Below are 22,999 nucleotides of genomic sequence, written 5' to 3' on the forward strand. Positions count from 1 at the left end.
CCCAGAACATTGTAGTCACTTTCTAATTGGTCTCTCTGACTCAAATATTCCAATCCTTCCTCCACAAAACTGTTTTAGTGATTTTCTCCAAATGTAGATCTGACCACTCTCATCCCCTTCAATAAACAGCACTGGTTCCTTATTACCTCCAGAATGAAATATTACGTTTTTTTGTTTGTTTGTTTGTTTGTTTTTACATTTAAAACTCTTTATAACCTGGATCTGTATGGTCTAGTAGCACAGCCCTGTCTGCTTTATCTTGCATAGGTCATGCTACCTCCTATTTCTGTGCTTTTTATACTGACTGGCTATGTCATGCTGGGACTATTTTCTCTTTTAAACTCTATCTGTTGATATCCTTTGCTTCTGTATAGAGATTCAATACCAACACTACCTTCTGCAAGAGATCTTTTCTGGTGCTCCTAGCTCCTTGAGCCTTCCCCTCTAAAGTGATCTTTTTTTCTATTCCTTATGTATTTTGTATATGTATGTCACATGTATATTATATATATATGTATATTTTATATATGTATATGTGTTATTATTATATATGTATACAGAGAAAGATGTATATAGATAAAACTTTTTGTGTGTATATATATAGACTTAAACATTCTGTGTATATATTGTATCTATATACATTATATATACATACAAGGCACATATATTGAATTGAAATGTATTATATATGCATGTCTATATATATATGTGTGTATATACCTACACAAACATATAAGGAATTCCTGATCCAGGTAACTGCTATTACCCACTCTTCTATTTTGTGATTATTCTTTATATTTATTGTCTATATACTATTATATATGCTCATCTCCTCCATTAGAATGAAGTCTTTCTAGAGTAGGGATGGTTCTATTCTTTGTATCCATATGCTTAATAGATGTTGGTTGACTGAAGAACGCCATTGAGAGAGAATCCCTGATCCTCAGAGGCAGTCTCAAGCTTTTCCTTATGGCAAGCCTAAATATGTCTCTTTACTACTACCACCCCCTTCTCTTAGTTCTGACTCCTGGACTAACTAGAAAAGCCTAATTCTCCTTCCTCATGATGGACTTCAACTACTTGAAAACAGATATTAGGTAACCCTATGAGTCTTCTTCTGGGCAAACATAATAATTTTTTAAATTCATTTTTATATGAGATGATCCTGAAGCTCTTTGTGATTCTGATTGGCCTCCTCTGTAAATCTTCCAGCTCATGATTGTTCTTCCTAAAATATAGTGTGTAAATTGATACAATATTACAAATGAGATTTAACTAGGGCAGGAACTTATTCGAAGGAGTTATGCCTCTTTTAATGCAGTCATTTAATGCAGTATTAGCTACTTAACTGGTATATCCATAATAAGCTTATACTAGGCTAGCAGCTCCCTAAAACCTCCAGATCTTTTTCAGGACAACTGATGGGATATCTCTTCACCATCCTATATTTGTGAAAAGGATTTTTGGAACCCAAATGGGAAATTTAGAATTTTCCTCTATTAACTATTTCTTTGTTAGATTCATCCCAATTCTAATCTGTCAAGATCTTTTTAGATTCTCTCAGTGCACTTGCTATCCTAAAACATTTTAGAGTACTGCAGATATGTTATCTGTATTGTCTATGTCTTTTTTCAAGTCATTGATGAAAATGTTTAGTTTCTCTGGGTCACGCACGCGCACAACACACACACACACATACAAAAATTAGATATTTTCTTCCAAGTTAATATCAAACCCACTAACAATTACATTTTTGGTTTTACCATTCAATGCATTCTGAATTTAATTATCATCTAGCCCATATTGCTCCACTTTTTCAAAAGAATACCACAAATCCTTTGCTAAAGTCTAGTTAAACTATGTTAATACCATTCTCCTCACCAGTTGCTAAACCTTGTCAAAAAAAAAGAGAAAGAAAGAAAGAAAGAAAGAAAGAAAGAAAGAAAGAAAGAAAGAAAGAAAGAAAGAAAGAAAGAAAGAAAGAAAGAAAGAAAGAAAGAAAGAAAGAAAGAAAGAAAGAAATTAGACAGGCATGATATATTCTTGCTGAAACCAATTGGCTTTTTGTGATCATCATCTGCCTTTCTAGATGGTTCACTAGCCATCTCTTTAATATGTTCCAATTTTTTTCCAAAATTGCCAATCAGGTTTCCTGGCCAGTAGTTTTACAGGCTCCTTTTTGAGGTTGGGGAATAAAGAATCAAAATACTTGCCCTTCTCCATCTGTGTTATACCTCTTCCATTCTTCAGGATGTTTCAGAGAGCTGACAGTGGCAATCATATTCGGTATATTAAGGCAAGGAGACTTGAATTGATCAGGGCTTCTTAGAAATCTTCCTTTACATTGGGTATCAAATTGCCATTCAGCATTTTTATTCCATTTGAATCTTATTGTTGTTTAATGTTAAGTGATTTGTGCAGTCACACAGCTAGTAAGTATCTGAGGTTGGATTTGTACTCAGGTCTTTCTGAAGCCAAGACCTGGTATCCTATCCATTGGTGCTACCTTGCTGCCCCAATTACATAGAATTGTAAGCTTCTAAAGTGCTTTATACACACTTTCTCATTTAAATCTCACAGCAATCCTGTGATATAGATACTACATATATAAATAGCTCCCTTTTATAGAGGAGAAAGTTAAGTCTTAGAGGGTTATGTGACTAATGCAAGGTCACATAATAATAAGAGTCTGATAATATTTGTAGGTCCCACTGACTTTAGGTCCATCCTGTTGTTCATGACACCCTTCTGCAACTCATGCCTTCCAAGGTTTCTTCAAATTCTTCATATCATTCCTTTCAGTGCATATTACTTCTGGACATTATCAGTTTGGGGCCACTACAAATAATGCTGTGATGAATATTTTGGCATATATGGTTCCTTTCTGTTGTAGACTCTTCAACTGCATAAACCTAGTAGCTGGATTGATAAATCAAAACCATGTCACCTTTTTTGTAAAATTCTAAACTGTTTTCCAGAATGATTAATTTTATTCAAAGCTTTACCAACAGAGTAAATAGTGTTTATTTATTTTTCCATGGCCCCTTCAATATTGATTTCTACCTGTTATCTTGTTCAATTTAATAGACAAAAGATGAAAATAGCTCAGTGTCATTTCAATTTGTATTTTTCTTTAAATTTGCAGTTTGAAGAAATTTTCAAATGATTGTTGATAGTTTGTAATTAATTCAAAAAGTTTGTTGATATTCTTTAACAACTTTTTTTAAATTGGGGAATGAAAGAAAGGAAGGGAACTAAATGCTAACCACTGATTAAATGCTTTAGAATTATGTCATTTTAATCTTTGTCTTATAAATTTGTGTCAGTTCCTTAACAAATAGAGATGTGAGAATTCTATTGGTGATAAAAAGAGATCCCTCCCCTTCTTACCGTAACTTCCTTATTTTAGTTGCATTGATTTTGTTTGGACAAGAACTTCTATTGAATTTGTGTATGAGTCAATATGTATGATTTGGGTTCTGCTAAAGATAGAAAGAGTGTGAGATGAAAAGATCTAGAATAAAGGTCTACTAGTTCAGAAACAAATTTAACTCTAATGAACAATTTAATCTAATCTAATTCAGCAAGTGAGTTGAGATACCAAAAAGCACAATAGAATATGAGGGCAGAATAGGGTATGGATTATAGAGGAGATAATGAGAAGGCAGAAACAGGTAGTTGGGAAGAGGATTTTTGCTTCAGGAGAAAGCAATTTTGAATCACCTAAATATAAGGGAGCAAGAGATGGTAATTGGAGCATTGGGAAGGTTAAATTGAACTCATGACTGTGTTTGCTTCATAAGTAGCTTCATTCTAAGATGGATACCTGGAAAATAGCATCCTTGTTTAGTAAATTGATGACTCTCTGGAACTTTTGCTACTCTTAGCTTCAAGATCTCTGGAGGATATAAATTCTCTTATAAGGGAATGGAAAAATGCACAGAGGATAGAAGTAAATTTCAGCATTTTACCAGCGTTGACTTTAAATGAAAATGATTTTTTAAAAAGAGTTCATCAAAGATTTCTAGAATTAAATATACAGTCCTAATACTAGCCTCTTACAGTTTTCTTACACCTTATAAAGCTCTCCCCATCTCCAATATTCTTTACTCCAATGATAGTGGCTTCCTTGCTGTTCTTTGCACCAGGCCTTCCAACCTTCTTAACGTCAGGCATTTTCACTGACTGCCCCCCACCTTGCCTGGAATACTCCATTTCCTCATTTCTGCCTCTTGTTCTCTTCAATTTCTGCTAAAAACCCATCTTCTATAAAAACCTCTTCTTAATTCTAATGCCTTTCTTCTATTGATTATTTCCAATTTATCTTGAATCTTGTTTGCATATCCTTAGTTCCATGTTGTCACTCCCATTAGATTTTGAGTTTTTTAAGAATGATTACTTTCTTACCTTTCTTTATATTCCTGCACTTCACACAGTGCCTGACACATAACTGTTGTTAGTCATTCATTTCAGTTGAGACCATTTCTTCATGCCTCCATTTGAGGTTTTCCTGGCAAAGATACTGGAATGGTTTGCCATTTCTTTCTCCAACACATTTTACATATGATAGAACTGAGGCTTGGATTAAATTGGATTAAATGACTTGCCTAGCTCATAAGAGTCCAAAGCCAGATTCAAACTAAGGAATATTCTTCCTAACTCCAGGCCCTGTGCTCTATCCATTGCACCATCTACCTGACATATAGTAGGTTTGCTTATTAATTGGCTGATTGAGATGTATGACTAGGAAAAAAAAAAGACATGCGCTAATCATGTCTCAACAGAAAGAGATAACAAATGGATAGCTAAATTCTGCATTGGCAATCTCCCAATATTAAAGGAGCAAAAGAAAAAAGATCAGAACATTGGTGGGAAGACAGGGATAGGAATCACACGGGAAAGGAAAGTATGACTGGGAAGTGGCCACATCAAAGAGATTCATGGATCCACTGGAGTGTGTGAGCTAAGAAGTATGAGACAAAGGGCTATATGAATTTCATGGGGAAAGTCACTCCTGACAATAGGGGATCAGGGACAATGTGGTACTTGAGTTAGAACTTAAAGAACAGGTACGTATTCAATAGGTAAAAAGAGAAAGGAGGCCATTTTAGGTGCAGGTATGGAGCAACAGAGACTTGGAGAAAAGAGATAGTCAAGGAAGAAGGAAATATCATGGAATATTGAATTAATAGGGATTATTTCAGTTTGATTGGAGCACAGAGAACATGGAGAGGAATTTTATCATAATCATTTTTGATATTTCTATAGAACTTTTAAGATTTGCAAGGAACTAGCAGACCTCTACATTATTTGATATGAAAACTATTGGGAAAGAGATAGGACTGGAATCATACTGAGGAAGGGGCCTTGAATGCAAGGCAGAGGAGTTTGACCCTTATTTAGACAACTTAGTCATGATGCTTCTTAAACAGATTGATTCTTTTTTCTTCTTCTTAAATCTTATTCAATCCTGCATTTGACAAACATGCAAATAAATAAACAGATGATGATTATTTCTACACATTTAACAGATCAGAAAGAGGGGCTTATACATGAAAATGACTCTCTACCTTGTAAAGCTTGCTTATATGTCCAAGCACAGAATAATTTCAACAAGTAACCTTCAAACTTTCCTGTTTTTCTGTGATTCTTCCTAGTCTTTGTTCAATTCTCTTCTTAAAAAAAAACTCAACCCTTAGCTTACGTATTCTTCTATATTTTGAATCCATCACTTCTCTGTCAGCAGGTGGGTAGCACTTTTATGTAGGAGGTGATTCATAATCATTTCTCTGGAATCATGGATAGCCATTACATAGATGAGAATTCTTAGGTTTTTCAAATCTTTCTTGTCTTTTTTTTTCATTGTTGCTGTTTTCCAGGTTCTGCTCACTTCAATCATATAAGTTCCATATAAATTTTTGATATTCCTTTCTGTCACTTTTAAAGGAATGATAATATTCAATTAAATAAATGTACCATGATTATTTTTTTTTCAGAAATTTCACCAGAAATTGCACCTCTTTCCATTTCAAGAACTCCTGGAAATATGTTTGGAACACATCATTCCCTTTTTTTTATCTATAATTTTCACTCATTGGGGGCCAAGCAGAATCAGCCCAAACCTTTATCCATATGAGAATCTTTCAAATATTTGAATATTTCTATCTACTATATTCTTCTTAAATCTTCTTTTTTTCCCCCAAGGCTAAGCATCCAATCCTTAGCTTCTGGAACTGGGTCTCTTGAGAAGAAAACGTGCAAGAATGAGTAGAGGAAGAACATTCTCTGTTATTCAGGATACTGAGGGGAAGAGGGCTGAATATTTTTAAAACTGCAAATCCCTTCCCCCAACTATGTGCCCTCTTCACCCTCTAGAGCAATTAAAAGGCGGTACTCATGTCTACATAAGTTGGAAGAGTTTTCTTCTCTTCCTACCCATCTCCCACCCCCTTCCCGCCCAATCTACAACATGTTTGCCCAAGCTGTAACATTCTGTACTCAGTTTTATTACTCGAATCTCATAAATCAGTCTATCACAACCCCTTAAGACATTTCTGTTGCAGCCGTTCTCTGAGCTTCCCCTGAGCTTCCTCTGATCTGTCAACGTGTTCTTACAATAAATTGTTTAACATGTACACCCTTGATGCTCAGGTGAGGGGCAGCCAGCAGCCACTGAAGAAAGAAGAGACTCCCCAAATTTTTCCCAGAGAAGGAAGGCAGGACTACTGGGGAAAAAAGTGTCTCATTAGGAAGTACCTTTCTTGGGTTTAATAGAAGATTGTCGATATAGAGTTAGAGAAGACATTAGATAGTTAACTTTTCAATGGCTTTAGTTTACAGATAAGGAAACTGAGGCCCAGAAGTTAAATGACTTGCTTAAGGTCACACAGGCAGTAAGCAAAAGAGCTGGAATTTAAACTCAGGTGTTCTGATGCCACACCCAGCTTTCATTGCATTGTACCTTTCTTTTTCTTTAGGAATTCAATTTCATTCGGCTTCCAAAATTATCAAGCATCTGTAATGTGCAAAATATGATATTAGAATGATGTGCAAAATGTGATGGGGAATCACAGGCAGCTGTGGAATAAAGATAGTTGCTTTCAAGAAAAGTTTTATGGGGGATGGATGTGGATACAAATAATTATAGGGATAGACAGTACATTTCATTAGGGTGTATATCAGAGAATTTTATGTTATTTAAAGATGAACATTAATCAGAGTCAATTATAAAGGAGTTTATATTCAGTAGGCAAACTAAAGAAACTAAAATATAACCAAATCTAATTTAGAAAAAAATTTATAACTAAACAATACAGAGTGAGATACAAAGTAGCAGTTTTTTAAAAACAATTATGGTGTATTCTGGCACACCTGGCACACCCCTGCTTGTTCACCTTTAATTGGAGAAAGTATGATAAATGCAAAGGGGTGATGAAAAAATGCTGTAAGAAATTTAAGGAAAGAGAAATCACTTTCATCTGTTGTCTTGCTAGGAAGTATGTAAGCGTTTTGAGGACAGTGACTTAGCACACAAGTGGATTGCATATTTTTAAGCCTTTTTTTTTATCTCTAGACCAACAACAACAACAACAAAAACAACCCAAAAAACAAGATTTAATGAAAACTCCATAGATATTTACTTTCCCCTTCCCCAAGCATTATACTGTATTATCTGCTATATCTCATATTACTCTTCATCCATGAAGTCTAACATTCAGCCAAACTAAAAAAAAATACTTTCTGAGTTCAAATTCCACCAATGATGCTAATTTCCCATGTGGTCTCAAACCAATTATTTCACCTGCCTGGTGAAGTTTAAAATGTGGAGACTGAATTAGGTAGCCTCTAAGGTGCCTTTCAGCTACAGATCTATGATTCCAATCTTCTTTGACTCTCTGACCTCAAATATGGTCCACGGTCTCATGCTTTCTTACCTTTTCTCAGATTGTTCCTAAACCTGGAATATTATTTCTCCCCCTTTTTGGCTATCAAATTTCTATCCATTTTTAAAAGTTCAACTAAGTGTCCTTGTCCTTCATGAAGTCTCCCCTATGGGTAAATAATTTCTTCTTCAGATTTTGCACGCAATGCTTTATAACTCTAATGAATGTGTGAGCTGTTATTTTTTGTTACAGTTTTTGGTTGATGTCTTACCATCAATCTTTCCATCCCTGTGTTCCTCATAAGCTACTTGAATGTTAAATGTTTGCTGTTTAATATTTTTCTTCTATCTCTTGTGTTTTTCTGTTAGAAATATATTTGCTTTCTGATTATCTTAGGCTGATTATCTTGTTAACATCATGATTTCTTCAGGTAGGATTTTCTACTGCTGTCTTTGCCGCTTAAAGGCATCCAGTTTCTTGCATTCTCACCATGGTAAGCATTGAATGCCTAATCTAGGGGAATTTTTGGAACATACACTTTTCAGTGCTCTAAATTCAGCATGTATTATTATTTTTTAACAACTATTCTAGTTGCCCTTTCAAATATATGGAATAGGATCATAAAATGTTGATGCAGAGAGGTATTTTAGAGGGAAGTAATTTAATTCTGCTTGTCACAATTTAGTTGAGTGATTGTGGTTATACCATCCATTCTCTTTGAGTTTCACTTTCTTCAATTATAACATAAAAACGTGGGACTAGATGGTTTCTAAAGTCCCTTCTTTGTGATGATTATTTTCCCTTTTGGAGAACCATCAAAGGCTAGACAGTTTCTTTCAAGTTTCTTTACACTTATACAGGAGATAAATATGGATAAAAATAACTGTAGGGATAGATAGTACATTTCATGAGGGGATATGTCAGGGAATTGTGGCTTGTTTGATTCAGGCTTGTCCCCTAGTAGTTTTAGATTGATGATAGAATGAAATGGTGCACTCATAGGCCATTCAAAAGTTAAGAAAAGATTTCCCTACTTGAATAAGGGATTGCTTGTCATAATATGTTACAAAGTGCAATCTTGGGGAAAAATGCAATGTTACTATTAAAATCTAGTGACTGGGTTTCTTTGACCAAATGTTCATTATAGAGATGTAGTATTATTTTTTAAAAGTTATATTGGTGTTTAAAAAATATGTGATGCAAAATTTTAGATCTGTGTTGCTATGAAATTAAAATGATTTTTTTATCCACTGTAAATTGGGTACTATTTCTCAAGTTATTTTGTTTTCTTACTAATGTTACTTGATACTAGATGGAATTTTAAAAAGCCATTAACCTTTAAATGATGAAATTTTTTTTTGATTTTCAAATAATATTTAATAATAGTAATAGCAGAGCTGAAATCCATATCCATATCTTTTAACTACAAAATTATTTTCACTAGATGACAACATCACTTGTACCCTTGATCTGAAACTTAGCCCCACCAAATTGAGGGAGATCCATCACCAGAAGGTTGAACACCAGATGCTATTTCTACATCTACATCTATAATTACATTTATACCTATAACATTTATATCACACGCACATATACTCATATGTATTTATATTTTTCTGTCATTTCCATCCTGTCCAACTCCTGTTGATCCCATTTAGGGCTTTCTTTTTTTTTTTTTTTTTTTTTTAATTTATTATATATATATATATTTTATAATATTATCCCTTGTATTCATTTTTCCAAATTACCCCCCTCCCTCTATTCCCTCCCCCCGACGACAGGCAATACCATACATTTTACATGTGTTACAATATAGTCTAGGTACAATACATGTGTGCGAATATCATTTTCTTGTTGCACAATAAACATTAGAATCCGAAGGTACATGCAACCTGGGCAGACAGATATTAGTGCTAACAATTTTCATTCCCCTCCCAGTGTTTCTTCTCTGGGTGTAGCTACCTCTGTCCATCATTGATCAACTGGAAGTGAGTTGGATCTTCTTTATGTTGAAGATTTCCACTTCCATCAGAATACATCCTCATACAGTATCGTTGTTGAAGTGTACAGTGATCTTCTGGTTCTGCTCATTTCACTCAGCATCAGTTGATTTAAGTCTCTCCAGGCCTCTCTATATTCCTCCTGCTGGTCATTTCTTACCGAGCAATAATATTCCATAACCTTCATATACCACAATTTACCCAACCATTCTCCAACTGATGGACATCCATTCATCTTCCAGTTTCTAGCTACAACAAAAAGAGCTGCCACAAACATTTTGGCACATATATGTCTCTTTCCGCTCTTTAGTATTTCTTTGGGATATAATCCCAGTAGTAGCGCTGCTGGGTCAAAGGGTATGCACAGTTTGATAACTTTTTGGGCATAATTCCAGATTGCTCTCCAGAATGGCTGGATTCTTTCACAACTCCACCAGCAATGTATTAGTGTCCCAATTTCCCCACATCTCCTCCAACATTTGTCATTATTTGTTCCTGTCATCTTAGCCAAAATGATGAAATTTTTATTTTAAAAAAATATTTTCTTACCCCTAACAGAGGAATATGCAGCAAAATAGATAATAATAATTGCAATAGTAATAGTAATAACAGCAATACTACTTTCTCATCAAAAAGGTAGAAGAGCAGAGATAGCTATTCTAGGAACATAAACAGATTTATAGAAATACTTTTGGAACAATGAACATCATTTCACTGTAGTACTAAAGAGTGACTATAAACGATACTTCTAGACGAAACCTTGGAAATGGCTGTGACTGAAGGGTGGAATTCAAAAAGATCTATATGGGCAATATATACATGAAATCAACCAATAATATGTCTACAAGAATGTCATTGGACACATGGTTGGATCATGTAGATTTAATTATAGAAATAAATGATAGTCATTCAGAAACAGATCAAATGTCAGAAGAAATTATATTCCAATTCCAATTACACATTTTATAGATGTGTAAACTGAGGCCCATGGTTATTAAATTACATGCCCATGGTCACAAAGGCAATGTCAGAGATTGGACTGAACTCAGGTCTTCCGAATATGGAGCCAGTATTTTTATCAGCCATTGAAGAAAACTTAATATTTAATGAAAATCATCTGAAGACCAGTTGTTCATCACTGAGCTACAGGAAATCTGTTTGGTGTTTTGAGTCAGCAGACTAAGTAGTTAAAATCATAGCATCACAATTTTTAGAAAGGGAAGGGACCTTAGAGCCCATCTGATTTAATTTTTACTCATTTAGATTTACAGATTTACTCATTTTACAGAAAAGGAAATTGAGATCCAGGAAGCTTAAGTAGACTGCCTAAGACCTCATAGGTAGTTAAGTATCAGAGGTGAGATTTGAACTCATTCTTTTGGCTCCAGAGCCCAGCATTCTTTGCAAGATGTAATTAATCTATAGACTATCATTATTCTGATGATGCTATAGTTGAAATATTTTTAGCCAAAATATCCAGATGATTAAGAAAAAAAAAAGTGTTTGATTTTGGAAAGGAGAAGTGCTTTAATTCTCTGCTTCATTTTGACATGAAACTGTCTCTATGGCAATTAATGTTTATAACAAGAAGAACAATTGGAAAATTCATAAATTCAACAGATTTGATTTAACATTAATTAAGACTTTATGTTTTAAAACTAATTAAAATATAAGTATCAAGCAAATTTAATTGCTGGTATTAATGCTCAAACATAAGTTCTTAATAAAACTTTTTTTCAAGTAGTCATAATCTTGTCCAAGCCACTTGATTCTATTTGCCTCAGTTTTCTCATTTGTAAAATGAGCCAGAGAATGCAAAGATAAACTACTGTAGGATCTTTGCCAAGAAAACCCCAATTGGGGTTAGGATATAACTGAGAATGATTGAATAACAACAAAAGTCATAACCAACAATAACAAAGAATGTTTACTTATTCCTAAAAATGTTTGTCAGCTTCAGATCACTATAGTATCAGTTAGTCCTACTGTTACTGATGACTTAGGAACAACCCAAGAAGTGCTTTCACATCTGTGGCAAAATATGGATAAAAGCTAATAATAGCTTCAAAATCCCAAAGGAAAAAAAAGAAATGTCTTATGTTTACACAACTGTGCTTGTCACTGGGCAAGATACAGAATATGAATGATAAGATGTAGTTCCTGTTCTAGGAGGTATTATGATTCTACTTGCACTTTTATTTTCAATATTAGTTATTTGTTTTAAGGAATTATGTTTTGATGCAGGTCAGAAATAATCATGAACAAATGGAAATTATGTTTGAATTTCCTGCCAATATGTTTTCATTTCACACACATTATAGTTTGCTTTAGGGAGACAAGGTTAACTAAAATTTTCATGACACCTGTGGCCAACACAAGCCATTTCTTAAACTAACAAGGATTAATCTTGACAAAGGAAATATAAGCAAAGCTGCAATTCATGGATTTTCTAATTGTCCTTTCCTGTCGTGGAACTTAAGCATGTTTGGTCTGGTCTTTAGCTATAATATACACATTGTCCCTATCTCAGCAGATAGTACTCTTGAAAGTTATGATAAGTCATCTCCAAGAAATGGTTGCTTATCAGAAGGATGCAGAGTATTGGAAAGTCCCGCAAGTCCTTGAATAACTTCTAAAGGGGCACACTTTTCCTTCTTTTTTCCTCATTCTTTTCCTCTCTTTCCATCCCTGTTCTATATATCACTATGTACATTGTAACTGAGCTTTAGGAAGTATACTATATCCTAGGAGACAAGGAGTGATTTATGTGATCAACATTAACCCTTTCATAGCAGCAGGGGATTGGGAAATACGCACAGTCTTATTCTGAAGCACAAAAATGATTCATTGAAGGATTACATTTCCTTCTCTATGCATAAGGAAAATGGACTAAAGCAGAATAGCTTAAATTTCATTTTATCTGAATGATGAAAAATAATATTTTATTAATTATAATAACCAAATATTAGTTAATTTTAAATTGAATCATATGTAATATTAAATAATGTTAATTATTATTTTCCCCTCAAGGCAGTTGGGGTTAAGCGACTTGCCTAGGATTACACAGCTAGGAAGTGGTAAGTAGCTGTCTTCACATTTGAATCCAGGTCCCCCTGGCTTCCAGTGCTTTATCCATTGCACCATCAAGCTGTCCATATGTTTATCATCATTAAATGACATTTATTCATAGCTTTAAGACTGACAACATACTTTATAAGTATTACCTCATTTTGTCCTTGCAACAGTCATGAAACTTAACTGCTGTTATAATTCCTGTTTTAAGAGTATATATGAGGAGACTGAGGCAGAGAGAGGTTATTAAATGATTTGCTCATACAGCGAGGGTCTGACCCTGATTTCAATTCTGATCTTCTCAACTCTAGGTCATGGCCCTCCATACACTTCACCTCCTAGTGCTGGATTTGGGGTCAAAGCACCTGAGTTTGAATCTTACTATTTCCTGCTAGTTTGTTCCATCCAAGTTCATAGACTATCAAATCTATGAAAATGCTTGCAAAATGATAGCAATTTAAGCTTGTATGATGCTAATGAGGTGTTGTAAGAATTTGTAGGTAAGCGGATGACTAAAAGTCAGGTCCTGGGGTTTATTTGGGGCATTAGACTGTCTCACTGGGTGTTTTTGAGCCTCTCTTAACTCACCTGCATCTTGCTGTAATATGGAAAGGACTCTCCCCCTTCCACACAGGATGTGGGCAGCTTTCTCATGGTGCATCTGGACACCTGTTGTCTCAGAGCCAGAGTTCTTTAGTGGGAGCCATTCAACAGCATATGCCAAATCCCAGCTCCTGAATTACCTAATCTCAAGCAAGAGCCATTTCTGATTGCTTGACCCAAGACCTCTGTAGCCCGGTGATTAGATGTGGCTTTGGGGAATTGTCTTGTTTATAACACTGAAGACAAAGGGGGGAAGCTGAAAGCAGTTAAAACAACAATATTTCCTGTTGTACTAGTGTTTTGGTTTTTTTTTTTTTTTTTCTCCTCCAAGGACCTTGTTATGAAGCGTCTTTAGACAGATCCTCTATGTAGGTAAAGTTTCTATGCTCACGTGGAATGACTTTGAAAAGCACCAAAAGCTCCACATGCATGAAACTTCTACCACTGGAGTAACTTGGGTTCAGGTTTCCTGCCATTAGAAGGTCCATGTGTGGGCAAGTATGCTACCTGGAGAGAGTGGAAGGAAAGGTCAGTGTTTGTAGGTACGTGTGCATGCAGATATACATACACACACACAGATATATACCTATGTGCATCTATCTCCACATATATATGTGCATATCCTTGCATATGTATGCAGGTAGAATGTGGGGATTTCTCCACAGTGTATCCCAAGTCTCACATCTGACTTGCCTATTGGAATTCATACCTTTGGCTCAAATGTGAACAAATACAAGACACAATGTTTTAAGCTGCTCTTTCCATTATAAATGCTACCCCCCCCCCCCCAATAGAGTTTCCACCAGCCCACAATGTTCTGATTTTTCCTTGACACAGAACAGGTGTCTGACACCAAAGGTGATTTCCCCTTGCCTCTCTTCCTTCGTTTTTCTGGGGGAAACAGGAAATCGGCTCCAGTCCAGAGTGAGAACAGCACAGGCTGCCCCTGAAGCTTCTCCCTTGTCTGGGCTAGGGGAGGACCCTCACGAGGGCACATCCTTTCTCTCCACTGTGACTGATTGACAGAACAACCCACTTCCTGGATGAGGAGAATCTATAGTCAACAACAAATCCAGAAGATCAACCTCTTCTGCCTTTCCTGGGAAGTCGACCCTTTCCCATTTCCTCCTGCCATTTCTTAAAGACACTCAGACCTGTGTAATCCCTTCACACTTCATTTAGGAATGTCAGGGAAAAGGAACTTAAAAACTCAGGACACTTGAGAGCAATGGAGGAAGTGGAGGAGGGAGGAGGCTCTGGGCAGGTGGCCACTTCTCTGTATTCAGTGGCTCCACAGCACCCTCAAGCTGCCCTAGAGCAGAATCTAGCCTTGATCAGGAACCTGGCAACCTCTTTTGTTCTTCTATGGGCTTTCATTGGGGGCAAGAGAAGGGGGACATAGGTGAGGTCCTATTCTCCCCAAGGTAATGCCTATCAGTATTGCATAGACTTGCCAGCCCTGTAGGAGATGCTGAAGAAGTATGGCATTGGGATGGGGCATGCTCTGCTCTCCAGAACCTTTGGTCCCAGCTCTGCACACTCTGCACAGTTCTGTCTCCCTTAAATCCAGTTCTCTAGCATGTCAGAACATCCCTTTTGTGAGAGATTTGCCCTTTTCACAACAAAAGACAAAATATTCCAGCTGACTGGTTTCTGCATTCGGGGCTTGGCCGTGGGGCTTTGCTCTCCTGTCTCTGCCATCCCAGCACCAAGTTCTGGCCATCTTTTTGTTGCTGCCTTTGGGGGAGCATGTCGTTTTCTAAGGTTCCTTTACTATCTTTCTTTAGGTTAGGTAGCTAGAGTGATAATACAGAGTATATATACAGTGCTAGACATGGAGTCAAGAGGATCTGAGTTCAAATCTTGTCTTCTGTTTTGGACATGTTGTCGAATCACCTAGCTACCCCAAAGAGTATGTATATGTTAAGGAAGAAAAAGTAGGTCAGGGTCAGGTTCTGAATGCCTTCAAATGCCAAACATTAGGGAGCCACTGGAGCTTATTGAGTAGAAAAGCGATTTAGGCTTAAAGCAAGCTTCCTTGGGTAGCTGGGTGACAGAGGAATTGGAGATGAGAGACTCGAAGGAAGGGGATCAATTAGAAAATGATTGCAGTAGTCCAGGTGAAAGGTGAAAGGCCTGAACCAGGATAGTAGTGTGGGTGAAGAGAAAGGAACACAAATGAGAGATGTAAAGAAAAGGACTGACAAGGTCTGGTAACTGATTCAATATTCATAGTGAGGAAGTCTGAGGTGTCAGAGATGGCACTGAGCTTGGGAACCTGATGATGGTGCCTTGGATAGAAGTGGAAATGTGGGGTTTTGGGGGGGAAGAAAGTGAATTTTAGAAATGTTGAGTTTGAACTACTTAGAAGAAATCTAGGTTGATGTGTCCAAAAGATAGTTGGTGACCTAGGTCTAGAGATCCGATATGTACTGTCACTGGGAGAAAAGTGAAGAAACCCCAGAATAAGCATATTGGAAGATCCACAATTAGGGGGTAGTATATGAAGGGTGATTCTCAAAGAAGGCTAAGAAGGTCTGGCTTATAAGAGGAGATAGAGGATAGTGCGTGGTTACAAAACCCAGAGCGAAGAACTTATTTTGGGAGGAGAGGGCAGGTAATAGCATCAAAGGCTACAGAAAGTTTGAGGATGTTGACAACTAAGAAGCTATTTTTATTGATAGGTAAGAGACCATCTAGCCCATATATCACCATCTTGTCCACAGGATCAGTATGAGAATTGAATTTCCATCACTTGATATTGCTTTATCCACCCATAGCAATAGTTTAACCAATTGTTTTTTTTTTCTTTTGCCTTCTACATAACAAAAGCAGTTCTTTGTTTACCTTAGCATCCATGGCAAGTCTCAGAATGAGTTTGAACTCTCTTCTCACCATTCTTATGAATCAGTGCTGTTCTTTATATTTTTTCTCCACTGTCTACTTTTCTTTCATCTTTTATCTATTCAAATACTCAAAATGGTTGTGATCTTATTAATTTATATGTTCTTCCAGTGATGCAAATTGCAATTCATTCATCCTGCCCATCCTGTGGGACCATGGTACCTGGTTTTCCCCATGAGTCTGCTCCAGGAGTTCTATTTAATATACTAGAAACTTTCTCTACTTTCTCCTCATACCATGAGGTTATCAGTGGTACACTTGGACTATTTAGCTATCGATATTTGTCCTTGCCACGTGACCAGCCCATATTTTCTTTCTAGCATGTGTTTCCCCTATAGTATCTTTTATTACCAGTCTTTTCATAGCTAAATATTACAGCTCCCAATCACCATATACCTTCCTATTGTCCTCTAGGTGATACTAAAATTTTTAAAGGTTTTAAATAGATATTTATATTTGCATTACCTGTATTTTTCAGTTTTCTCCCTTTTACCTTAGACAGCAATCTCTCATCTTAGGTGATGAGACAAATTTTAAAAAGGAAGACAAAAATAAAGTTCTTCAAAAGCATATTCCAAAAGTCTGACATTATATGCAGGATACCACATCTACATAAAGTAGAATAAGAGATATTTTTTCCTATTTTTTAAAGGGATAAGCTTAGTCAATATAATTTTTCAGCATCATTTAAACTGTTTTGTTGGTATTCTTTCCAGTTACATTGTAATCACTAGATCTAGCCCTTGCCTCTTCTGCTTACTTTCCTTTGCATCAGTTCATGAGTTTTCCAAGACTTAATTATATTCATCATTTTTGTGATTTCTTACAAGCAAAGTAATATTTTAACTTAGTCATCATATTCAATTTGTTTAGCTGTATCCCAACTAGTATACATCTGCTTTGTTTCTAGTTGCTTTCCATCCACAAATGCTGCTATAAATATTCTGGATTATAGGGCTTTTATTTTTATCTGTTATAGGGCACAGACATTTCAATTACTTCCTGTTTCCAGGAAATGACATACACATACATACAGGTCATTTTATCACCTGCCAATCTCTTCACCTGGCCAGCTATTGCCCTCAGAGGAGGAAGTTTCAATCCGTTCTCCCTGCTGTGCCTCAATTGATTTTCCCAATGCCCTAAGAAGGTCATTCTAGAGGGATGTTGACAACTTACCTGGACTTATTCCTCAATGTCTTACAATTCCCATCCAGTCATAGCCTGCCCATAACAGTTATTCTGAGCCTCTGTCATTATTCAACATCCCGTTCTCCATTTCCTACTACCCACTCTCATGTCCCTATTCCTCTTTACCTGACCCCTCCACTGTCCATTACCGTCCCACTCTAAAGCTATCATTCCTTCCATTGTGCTTTCCTAAATACTTGCTCTGTAGTTAACAAACTTGTTATCATCTTGAATTATTTTTATTTCCTACTCTTTTCATATTCTGATTCTCAGTAAAACTGCTAGTCCCTCTCCTGATTAATTTTACTGTCTAGCCATCTTTTCCAGAAATGGTTACACTTTTATTCATTTCCTCAAATCACAGTTTGAGTTGAGGGATTTGGAATATTCTTAGTTCTCCATTGCCATTTTTAACTCTCCTATTACCATCATCACTTAGAAATCTTTCCCCCATTGAGATTCATTTAATCTAAACCTTTTCATCATTTGTAAAATCTCCCATAGTTTCCCCTTCTCCATCCTCTTAGCTGAAGACCTTGCCTTACATTTCACTAAAAAACAATGAGGCCATTCCCCAAAAGCTCTCTCTTCTTCCTCTTCTTTATTTCACATCGCTCAGACACCTTCTGCCACTATCTCCTCTGTCACTCCGATTTCACATAATGAGGTGGTTCTTCTGCTAGCCAAAGCAAACCCTTCTACATGTATATCCTACCTCATCATCTCTGCCATATTATCCTGCTTCCTTCAATTCTACAAGCATTTAGTAAGTGTCTCTTCTGAGCCTGGCTTCCAAAAGTCATTACTACCAAGGACCTTACATTATTCTCAAGAGAAAATTATGTGCACAGATATAAAATAGCATATTATTCTAAGATAATTTTTTTAAAAAGACAAATATAGATACAAAAATAATATGAGATACATAAAAATACTGTAAGAGGGCATGGAGCAGTATTAATAACTAGGAAAAATTAAGAAAGATCTCTTGTAGGAGTTAGCACTTGAGCTAATCCTTGAAGGAAAATAGGGATTCTAGGAGGAAAGGGATTTTTTTTCTTACTATTTCTTCTTTTGGACCAGTATGCCTAGGTCTCTCTCAGCCCTAATGATGCCGCAACTCAATTTTACTCTTGTTACCGTCAGCCAATTTTTCTTTTCTCCCTATGCCTGTTCTGTTCTTAAACTGTGACTGTTATCACAGTGTATCCAGATGTTTGTGAATAAAATCAGTCTTTCAATATTTCTTTCAATGTTCTTCCACTTCTTGACTGATTTGGCTTGCTCCATTAGATCATGTTTGTCCCTTTGTCCCTTGTATGGGTCTTGTTTTTTCTCTTCGCCATACATACTTTTCTCCTTCTGCTTTACCCTTATTCTCTAGTAATCACTCACTCTTGATGTTTGCCTTTTCTCCTGTCTCAAATTCCAGTTACAAGACCCCACACAAAGCAGTTTCCTCTGCAGCCGACCCACCCAGTCTCCTTTCCTCATTGGGGTGGTCACCTCTTGGAGGATTTCCTGCTGCTTCTATTTTTCTCCTTTTGCTCTTTTATCTCTTTTTCTCTGGCTTCCCTTTCCATTCCCCACCAGCTGGAATTCTCCTCCTCTCTTTCTTCCTCTGTTTCTTCCTGACAACTCCTCTTCTTACTGTGTTGGGTGCTCCTCTACGGCACCTACACTGAAATCCAATATTGTGGGTCCAACTGATTAAAACTCTTGTTGTCTGAGCCCCATGGTTTTGTGGACCAAGGTTGAGAACATCTGGCTTTCTGTCCCATCTCCATCACTTGCTAGCTGTTGGACATTGGACAAGTTATTTCCTGGACTATAAAATGAAGACACATGCATTACCTACCTCACAAAGTGGTTTTGAGGAAAGTCTTTGCACAGTATATAAGCCAATCATAAAGCATTTAGTCAAACACTAAGCTATGGGAATTCAAAGACAAAAACATTGTTCCTGATTTTAAGGAGATTACATTCTAATAGGGGAAGACAACATACAAATAACTAAGATAAACACACTTGATTCTTTTTCTTTGCCAAGATGAGGGATTAAGATTTAGGGGGATTAGAATATTGGTCTTAGACCTGAGGCAGAAAGACCTTCCATACAATCCCATCTCTATACTATTTTTTTAAAAAGCAAAATTATTTAATTCTACTGGATCAGGCAAGTGTCTAAAACTAAGTTAGAAATAAATTGTGATTTTTCACTGGAGGGAATTTCCATGGCCCGCCCCTGTGAATGTGTGTAATTGGCTAGCTGGGGTTTAGTGTACCTCCTGGAGTGGGTAAAGGAAAGAACATACCTAGATCATTTTAAAGGTGAAACAAGATGAAACACATAAGGCTAAGTCATATAGACTGGAAGTATCACAGGTCTCTGTTACCTTTTCTTCTTTTGGGATGTTCTCACACAGTTCCCTGCTGGGTGTAGTGTCTGCTGGGAAGGTTGCTGATGGCACTCTTTGGGTCTGCTCCTCTCCTGACTCTCCACTAATTAGGCTAGTTCTGTCTTGAATCCACAGACTCTGCTGCTAGAGTTCATTTTCCCTTGAAGCTGCTTCCTATTCCCAATTCTCTGCATCTGTCTCTAGACTGTGCACTGTTTTTTTTTTTTTTAAAGGTTGCCAGTGGCAAGGCTTATCCTTGGTCAAACAATAGCTAGCTGTTCTGTAATTCCTTCAAAGAAAGCTTTTTCACAGCTCATGAAGGGATAACAGGCACAGATTCATTTTTATACTTAAACACATTTACTCTTCCTCTTTTCTGTCATATACCTCTACTTTATGTGATTACATCAACCAGGCTGGGGAAAGAGGGTAGAAACAAACTCCCTCCCATTATACTTAAATCTTGTGTTCTTTCTACTATAATGTTCCAGGAAGAACAATTTTGGAGGATTAATTGACAGAGGAAGAGATTAAATAAATTGAATATACACCTTGTACTTAAGTGAGAGAGGATTATAAAGTCATTTCATACATAGAGTCATAATAATTCTTACTCTGGCCCCTATTGCCTGAAGGCTTGATATTACATTTCCACCCAGGATTCTTGGATAACTTTGAGTGTATGTGTGTGGAGGGCCTGGTGGTTGGGGGGAATAGGATGCTGTCATCTCTACCAATCTCTGCCAATTGTGTTCCTCTCAATTTGTGAACTCTAAGCCTTCCAGTTTCATTTGATCAGCCAGATTACTTTGACAAAGGATGCTTACTTCAAAGGTAAATTATTATATTACAATTCTATGTGAAAAATATCAACTGAGCCTGAATCCTTGTAAGTCCATGTGAGTTATAGATATATTTCAAGTCACTGATAGTAAGAATTAATATACAAACATTTCCCACCTCGATTCCTCAGGACATACTCCTCCCATGCCATTTCAGTCTTTGGGAAGGAAGGAAGATTATGTTCCTACATTAACTTACTATGTTAGCTACATGGCATTAGTCCCACCAAATTCTAAGACCACATTTTCCCTTGGTCTGTATCTCAGCGTCCTGACTTGTCAGGCCATCCCTGATGAGCTATAGCAACATCTGTCCTGAAACTCTTACTTCCAAGGTCTCAATGGTGCAATCTCCTGGTTCCTTGTGCTTAGAACTGAAAAGGACAGGCAAAATCAGGCCAAAATCTCCAGCCCAGTTCACAAGATCATAGATATCTAAGGAAAAGAGAAAGTAGGACCCTACCCTGTTTACCAAAGGGAATTACTGATTAGTATGGCTCCAGCACAAGAATGGCATGCAAATTTGTCAATTACTTTTGCTAATATGACATAAAAGGAAAATGGCAAAATTTGGAGGGATGTGGAAAAATTAGAACATTGATGCACTGTTCTGTGAGGGGTGAACTGCTCCAACCATTTGGAACTATGCCCAAAGAGTTGTGAAACTATGCATGCCCTTTGACCCACTAATGCCACCATGAGATCTGTATCCCAGAAAAGTTAACAAAACAAAAAAAGGAAAAAGACCTATTTATACAAATACTCATAGAAAATACAAAATATTCATACTAGCTCTTTTTGTGGTGGCAAAGAATTGGAAATTGAAGAAATGCCCATCATTTGGGTTATGGCTAAACAAGTTGTGTATCTGATTGTAATGGAATACAACTGTGCTATAAGAAGCCAGGAGCAGGATGCTTTGAGAAAAACTTAGGAAGATTTAAAAAACTGATACAAAGTGAAGTGATCACAATCATGAGAACCGTGTACTCATGTATAACAGTGTATAATATCAATGTTATACAATGATCAATTATGAAATACTAAACTATTCTAAAAGCTAAACTATAAATACAATAATCCAAGACAATTCTGATGGACTTATGATGAAATCTGATAAAAAACTAATGGAGACTGAACGGAGATCAAAGCAGACTTTTTAAACTTTATATTGGGGAGCATTTTTTGGTTTGTTTTCTTTTGCAATATAGTTAATATGGAAATGCATTTTGTATGACTGCACATGTATAATATAGAGCAAATTGCCTTCTCAAGGATGGGAGGGAAGGAATGGAGGGAGAGAACTTGGAACTTAAAACATTTTTAAATGAGTATTAAAACAATGTTTTTACATGTAAGAGATAATTTTTTAAAGAAAGAAAAAAACTAAAATTATATGGTATTCCAGCTGAGGGTGAATGAGACCTTTACTTCTAGATGGGAGAGACTGCTGTTCTTTAGTTGCTCTTTAAAGCAGACTTAAAGAAGCAACCAATTTGAAGTATGTAGACAATGAAAAAAAAAACCACTCTTTTCTACATGTCAAAGCAATGCAAAATGATTTGTCTCCAAAAATTTATTCTTGGTGTTTTCCACATGGGTGCCTCTGACTTGGGTGATTTGTACTTTCACCAAAGCCCTCTTGCACAGGATAAAGCGAAAGAGGGATGTCACTTCCTAGATTATTAAAGTCAGAGGGCAAATTAAGAAAGGAAAATTTAGACAAAATTTTAATAATAATTATAGCTAACATTTATATAGTGCCTACTTTGTGCCAAGAACTGTACTACAGTGCTTATTTGATTATCACAATAATTCTGGGTAGTAAGTATTGTTATTATACTAATGTTGTAGATGAGGAAACTGAAGTAAATAGAGATTAACTAATTTACTCAGAATCACACAGGTAATAGATATCTGAGTTTATATTTTAACTCAATTCTTGACCCCAAGCTCTGCACTTTTATCTACTGCATCATCTATCTGTTTATAGACAGGATTGAATGTCTGCAACAAGTAGGATTATTTTCAGCTAGGATTATTATTTCAGGAATATGTTCAGCTGTCTTTTCAGTTGTATTCGACTCTTTGCAATCCCATTTGGG

The sequence above is a fragment of the Sminthopsis crassicaudata genome, chromosome 2, assembly GCF_048593235.1.
Source record: "Sminthopsis crassicaudata isolate SCR6 chromosome 2, ASM4859323v1, whole genome shotgun sequence".
Lineage (NCBI taxonomy): Eukaryota > Metazoa > Chordata > Mammalia > Dasyuromorphia > Dasyuridae > Sminthopsis > Sminthopsis crassicaudata.